The following is a 7,375-nucleotide window of genomic DNA, read 5'->3' on the forward strand; positions in this document are numbered from 1 at the left end:
AATAATAATAATAATAATAATAATAATAATAATAATAATAATAATAATAATAATAATAATAATAATAATAATAATAATAATAATAATAATAATAATAATAATAATAATAATAATAATAATAATAATAATAATAATAATAATAATAATAATAATAATAATAATAATAATAATAATAATAATAATAATAATAATAATAATAATAATAATAATAATAATAATAATAATAATAATAATAATAATAATAATAATAATAATAATAATAATAATAATAATAATAAATGATAACAATTATGGGATGATTTAATCATCTAATTACCATTGCAATTTAATTTAATTAATTGTCTGATTATTACTGTAAAATTATAACATAAAACAAACCAACAGATGAATCCAACAAGACAAAATCATTTGTCGATTGAATGTTGAAAAAACAATTTAAATGATTTGAAATGTTAGTTTTGTAAAATATTTCGTCCAAAATGTTAAATGGGTTAAAATCAAATGTTTTGATAGTAAATTGGAAGCATTTTGTCAACAAAATTCATCGAACACTATCATTGAGTTGTTTTATTTCCGTCTTTTGTTTTTTGGAAAATTCAAAAACAATGATTTAATCGATTGCTTCTTTCGATCTTCCAATTAAGAGAAAAAGAAGACGGCAAAAAAAAAGCGTCACGTTGTCAAACACATTTTGAGATGAAGAAAGAGGAAAAAAATAAGAAGCGACATGTGACATTATTTTCCAATTAACAAGTTATTTCACTAATCGTTTTTGACAGTAACTGTATTTACTTTTTTTTTTACTTTTTATTATCAAATTTCTTCTTAATTGCTAATTTAATTTTAAAAATTAAATGTTTTTGTGGCATAATTATTTGTAATTTATGCTTTTTAGCATTTTTTTAATTTCGGATGAATCATGGAAGGATTGTTATTTTACGAATATTTTAAAAAAGTCAAAAAGATTTTATCACATTTTGATTATCAAAATTAAATGATTGAAATAATTGGTAGTGCAATAAATTGAATGATTTGAATTAATTTAATAACAAATGATGATTGAACTGAATAATGATTAGTATGATAACTGGATGATAATAATGATTAATAGTGAATAATAATCACTTTTTCAAAGAAGAAATTATCACTACCTAATGATTTAATTTAATTTCAAATTTAATTAAATCAATTCATTTCAAATTTGATATACATCATTCACTTTTTTTCCTTTTTCTTTTTTGCTATTTTTTTATTTATTTACTTGCTTTTTATGAACTATCTTTTGTGATAAATTACGACAGAGTACTTTGATATTTATAAAATGCATTTCTTAAATAAACTTTTCTATATTCTTCATCATTCCATCTATCTATCTATCTATCTATCTATCTATCTATCTATCTATCTATCTATCTATCTATATATTCAGGATTTCTTATTCGACTGATTCGATCGATTAGTTATTGTTCATGTCGCAATCTATTCAATCATAATTCCAATTTCTTCACTGATAATTTTGATATTACCTATTTATCTATTACAGAAATTTCTCTTTGATATCATCATTCTTTCCTATTTTAAAATAATATTTCCATTTTCTTCCATCTTTATATTAATCATTTTGTTTGTTTTTACAGAAAAATTATGCATCTTCTATATTTGTTAATGTAAGTATATTTTAATTATCTTCATTAATGAATAACTCTTTATTAACTTGTAATCTTTTTCATTTTGATTTTTTTTTTTTTTTGAAATTAATTTTTTTCATTTCGATAATTTTGCACTAATTGTTTTTGTTTTGATAAATTTGTGTTAGGATTGAAAAACTTTCATTACATTATAACTAATAGTAATGATGTACAACGATAAAATTGTTGATATTTAAGTAAATCATTACAATTTTCCATCGTTTGGAAAATTGTAACAATGTTGAAATTGTAAAAGTTTATAAATTTTTTTTTTGGCATTCATTTTGCTGTGGAATATAATGTACTTAATTATTTGTAAAATTTTGAATGAAAATTCGCATAAACCATATCAAATGTTAGATTAATTATCATTTCAGGAACAATAAAATTGTCCCCCTTTAAGTTATATCTTCAAAAGCTTTTCATTTCTCTTTCCTTAAATGCAATATATCTCAGCTGTTTTATCATATTACAACAACACTTATCGCAGTCTTCATCGTGCGTTATCAATAGTTATCAGATAAGATTTCACTTGTTTTTTCTGTTACTCAAAAATATGTTTTGCATTGTTTGAGCTGAGCTATTTCATATTGGAATGTAATCGAAGACAATTGTGGCTGTGTGATTTTGGGATTTTGGCGGTTCTTGTTCGCACTACACTTATTCAGGTCTAGGCAAAAGATGGGGTGGTGTTGGAGGTGGTTAATTCCATGTAGTAATTCTAGCATCTTAGGTGTGCATAATAAGTAGTTGCGCACAGGTAGATGATTGAAATGAATAGTCATGCAATAAGAAAATGAAATTGAAATTTTTTCCAATTAATATAAACCTGACCTTTCTACTGGTTGAGGTTCCGTCTTTTTCTGTTTTTTTTTTTAAATAATTCTATTGTAAGCCAATAGATTGTTTGATTTCTTTTACAAAGAACGAGCATAATTTCTGTTTAATATACGTCCAAGATTTGATCAAAGTAATTTGCTTAAAATTTCAAATGTGATTTTTTTTTAAATAAATATTTTGACAAAGACCAGTCAGTTTGCTTCAAATGTCAACTTTATTTTGATGAAATAAAATAATACATTGCTAACGAAGGAAATGAGAATAAAATATAATTGGCATAATATATGAGCAACATACCATATATAAATAACATATAACGCGAATCAAAAAAGAAAAAAAAAGTGTAATGAACTAAAACGAACACCGAAAATAGTTAGTACATTTTTTCAATTATACTGAAAAAATCAATCCACAATCCACAACCAATCCATAACCACAATAAAAAGCAAATATTTTCCTAATAACTACGAGTAAAATTATATTTGTCTACACCTTATATTTGAAAAAAAAGATTTTTATATCTTTAAAAAGACCAGTAAAACAAAACTAATTTGAATTTATATAACTTGATTTAAATACCAAAATGCTTGCATTCAAATTTAAATTATTTGCTTTGAAAATGTTGTATGTTGTATTGTAATATTGTAAATATTGTATCTTAATTACGCTGCTTTTTGATTTCTTAACAAAATAGTAACTGTATTATTTGCAATATGACATTTGAGAGGGATGACGAAAACAATATAGGAGTTGCTAAAATTTAAACTGAAATTCGAGCTGATGACCACTCTCATCGAATTTAGTAGTTTTAATCAATTTACAAACATTTTTAACTGTTCACAAGAAGCTACTATACAAGAAGCCGGAGTAATTGGAATATGAGTTTCTTAGTTACTAGATCCAGGTTTTTCTTTTTTCCTGATAAATTTGGTTACTACTATAACCTTTCATAGAGATTATAATTAGGGTATTGAAAATCACTGGAAAAAGATTCAAGGAATGATTTGTAGCATATTTAAATCTTGTAAAGCATGCTTAAATTTTTAAGACGTACTTAAAAAAGATTCCAGAAATAATTTAAAGCATAGTTAAATTTTGTTCAAATTCTCTTAACCACCCATTTGTATATCTCTCGTAATTATGTTCCACTTTAGATAATTCGATAAATGTTAATGTTGATAAGCACATATTACTAATATTGCAATCTGTAGCCTAGCTAATTCTATATACGACTGCTAACTTTAATTTCCGGGTGTTTTGGTGGATTATTTTGGTTGATAGTTGCACTACTATATCATTATTTCGCCAAATCATTATTTTTCCTAATATATTGATCAGTTTTTGGTATTTTTTCACAGTCATTCTCTACTTTTGCTTATTTACTAATTAACTTGTGCATCCTGAAGATATGACCTTTTTTTTATAATTTAGAAATTTGAAAGTACATTTTAACTAACAATAATAATTTAAGTCTCAGTAATATAATGGTATTAGATATTAACCAGATCATTATAGCATTTCGTTATTTAGACTATAAAATGAAATAATGCTGAAAAAGTGCTTTTGTATTTTTCAATCAAATATTTACTTAAATATAATCATTTATAATAATTTATGGAACATTTGTTGCGTATATTTGTTTTAGAATATTGTTGAAATAGTGTTTTTTTTTTTTTTTTCACTTGTTGAAAATGTTAAACAATATACCCATCTGTTGATTGTTAAACAGGTACAGAAATTTTATTTGTTGTTTAAATGGATATGAGAAGAATGTTAAAAGAAAGTTAAATGGAAGGAGAACTGTTAAAAGTTTTCGGTATGAAAACTTAAATTGATATTTGAATAATTTACAAAGCAAGGATTCATTTTCTCTCTGTCAAATATGCTTCATAGTATATTTTATTAATTAACTTTTACTTCAATTTTTAGATCTCACCTCTCTTGTTTTGTTCTATTTCGTTCTTTTGATTTTGTCATTTAGCTTAATTATCATTTAAAATTTGGCTAAATTATATTTACAATGTCATTAGTTACTTGTCATAACTTTTGGTTTAATCTTAATGGGAATTGAATTGCAGGGAAGATGTTGAGATTAATGATATATTTTTAATAATATATGATTTTTCAGTGACGTTTACTATTAATTAATGTATTTTGAGTTGGTATTTTATTACTATCGCCATACTGCTGCGCATAATTTTAATTTAATTTTGTTAATTTGAATTTGATTATATTTCAGGGTTCATACTGTTGCGCACAATTTAATTTAATTTTTGTTTGTTTGAACTTCGGTTATATTTTTCCAATTCGATTATATTTCAGGGTTCAAAATGATATCATCTGTTATCACAGTCATTATGAAGCAGAATAAATATTTGATATGCAATTGTATTCTAAATGCAGCAAGAAAAGGCAATTAAATTTATTTATTAATCACTTCCAAGTTTCATTTATCAACTATATTATTTTATCATACCATCAGTAAAACTTCATTTGTTCATCCATTGTCTGGCATATTTCAGAAATTGCATATTTGCAGATGCAAAAGGTGCCTACTTCCCAATTTCACTTACATAGTCTACTTTTGATTATTTTCAGGAATGTAATTTTAATTGAATTAATACATCGCAATACTCGGAAAATAATTTAGAAATAAATCATCACATGAGTATAAATTAAATATAACCAGGAAAAGGTAAGAAAAACATTACGAAGTATTTAAGTAATTTGAAAACGTTAAGTCAATATTTAAATAATCATTTCAAAATGTTCGGTCTCAAAATGGCCAAATGGAATGTAACCTAATTATATAATTTACAAAATTTTACTAGTCATCTTACATAATTTGCAAATTTTATTAAACATTTAATAGGCATGAACAGATTTTATCAACACTTTTCAAACAAGCAAATCAATAAATATCAAATCGAATAATTTTAATTTTTCAGTAGCTCAGAATTGATTGCACCGGGGCTTTTTTTCCAATAGATAACAATACTTCGCAATTTCAGCCAATATGGCAACTTATCAGCTTTATTATCAGGAAGTAACATTAACTTATCAAGTCGAATACAATTTCTGTAATTTGTATAAATTACTCCCTTCTTTTCAATTTTATGCTTCAATCATTGATTACATCATACGAAAGTAATTAACATTTCTCAATTCTATAACGAAATAAATCTAATATTATGCTAAAAACGTTTGAGATTGCATTTTAAATTGAAATAATTTCTTATCACGAAATAACAAAAAAAGGATATTTAATATTAGATTTTAAAAATTATGTCATTATTATCAAAAGATAAATGGATAGTATGAAGGATTAAATGTAATTATTTCATTAATAACGCTTCTAAAACATCCACATATTCCTCAAGCTTAATTCATTATAATTGTTCATAATGATTCATTATTGGATCGTCGTATATATTATTACGTCATAGCTATATTGCAATCATGATCCACAAATGTTTGTGATTTCAGGCATACTAATAACAATAATAATAATGATAAAAATAATAATAATGGTAATAATAATGATAATAATAATAATGATGGCGATAGTGATAATAATAGTAGTGAATGATAATGATGGTCATATAAGAATTATCAAACATTATTATTATTCCCTTTCATTACCTTTGGCCTCAAAATATGATATAAAATTTAGCAAAAATCATTTTAAGAACCTTGTTTATTTCTAAGTTTTTATTGACAAATACTTATACATATGTAATGTTGCCATACTGTTACTAATTTCGGTATATGTATATATATGTATATATATATATATATATTCTTTTTTTGTTTTAAAATCTTTTCTACTTTGTTTAACTATTAATGAAAAAATTTTACCAGATTCTTTTTTGATCAAAATTATAATTCCAATTGTTCCATAATTAAAATTAACATAATCATAGGTTTGTTTATTAAACAGGTTACTTTTAAATCAATCAAAATCGTATTTTTTCTAGAGAAAAATATATTTTTTCCGTAATTTAATTTATTTAATTAGTCATTTTCATCATTAATTTATGACAATATTTTTATCAATATTGTTTTTGTTACTTTATGGTACCTTTGTATTATCTCTCTCCATCATGTCCATTTCTTATCTTGGAAGATATCTTCTCTTATTTATCACATTTTGATACCATTATATCACTTCTTTTCATAAAATGTGCTTATTTTTCAATTATTTCTATTTTATTCTCTCTCTACCTCTCTCTCTCTAAAAAAAAAAGGAAAAATTTATTTCGATTTTGGCGAAAGATTTGGTACAAATTTTTTAATTTCAAAATAAATGTCATATTTATTCATCTTCCCTTTTCTTTTTTTATCTGTTAACTGATAGCAAACAAAATATCTTTTCCTTTTTTTTTCCTATTTATCGAAATGTTTAATAGGCGAAAATTTGAACCATTATATCAAACGATGATGCCGCATAGGATGCAAACAATATAAGTCCATTAGCGCCTACGACAATATCACAAAAATGAAGTCTTCAATTATGTGCCGCTAAATGATCTACAAAACTATCATCCTTCCCTAAATCCTAATCAAATATCCAATTTTCCTTTTATTGCTATTGTTATCATTGTTACTATTGTTGGTGCTGATATTATTGTTGTTGTCGTTGGCATTATTATTGTCGTTGTTATTGGCTGTAACGATATAATGATACAAACAATCAAAGTAGTATAAGTCTTCAAAGTGTTAGAATTGCAAATAAAATTTTAAAGTTAACAATTTTCTTCAATAATTTCATATTTTCATTATAATTTCAACCATTAAAAATTTGCACATTTTGATGCAATTGATAATTGATACGTTTCAATGTTTGC

The sequence above is a fragment of the Loa loa genome (genome assembly GCF_000183805.2).
Source record: "Loa loa unplaced genomic scaffold supercont3.449, whole genome shotgun sequence".
NCBI lineage: Eukaryota > Metazoa > Nematoda > Chromadorea > Rhabditida > Onchocercidae > Loa > Loa loa.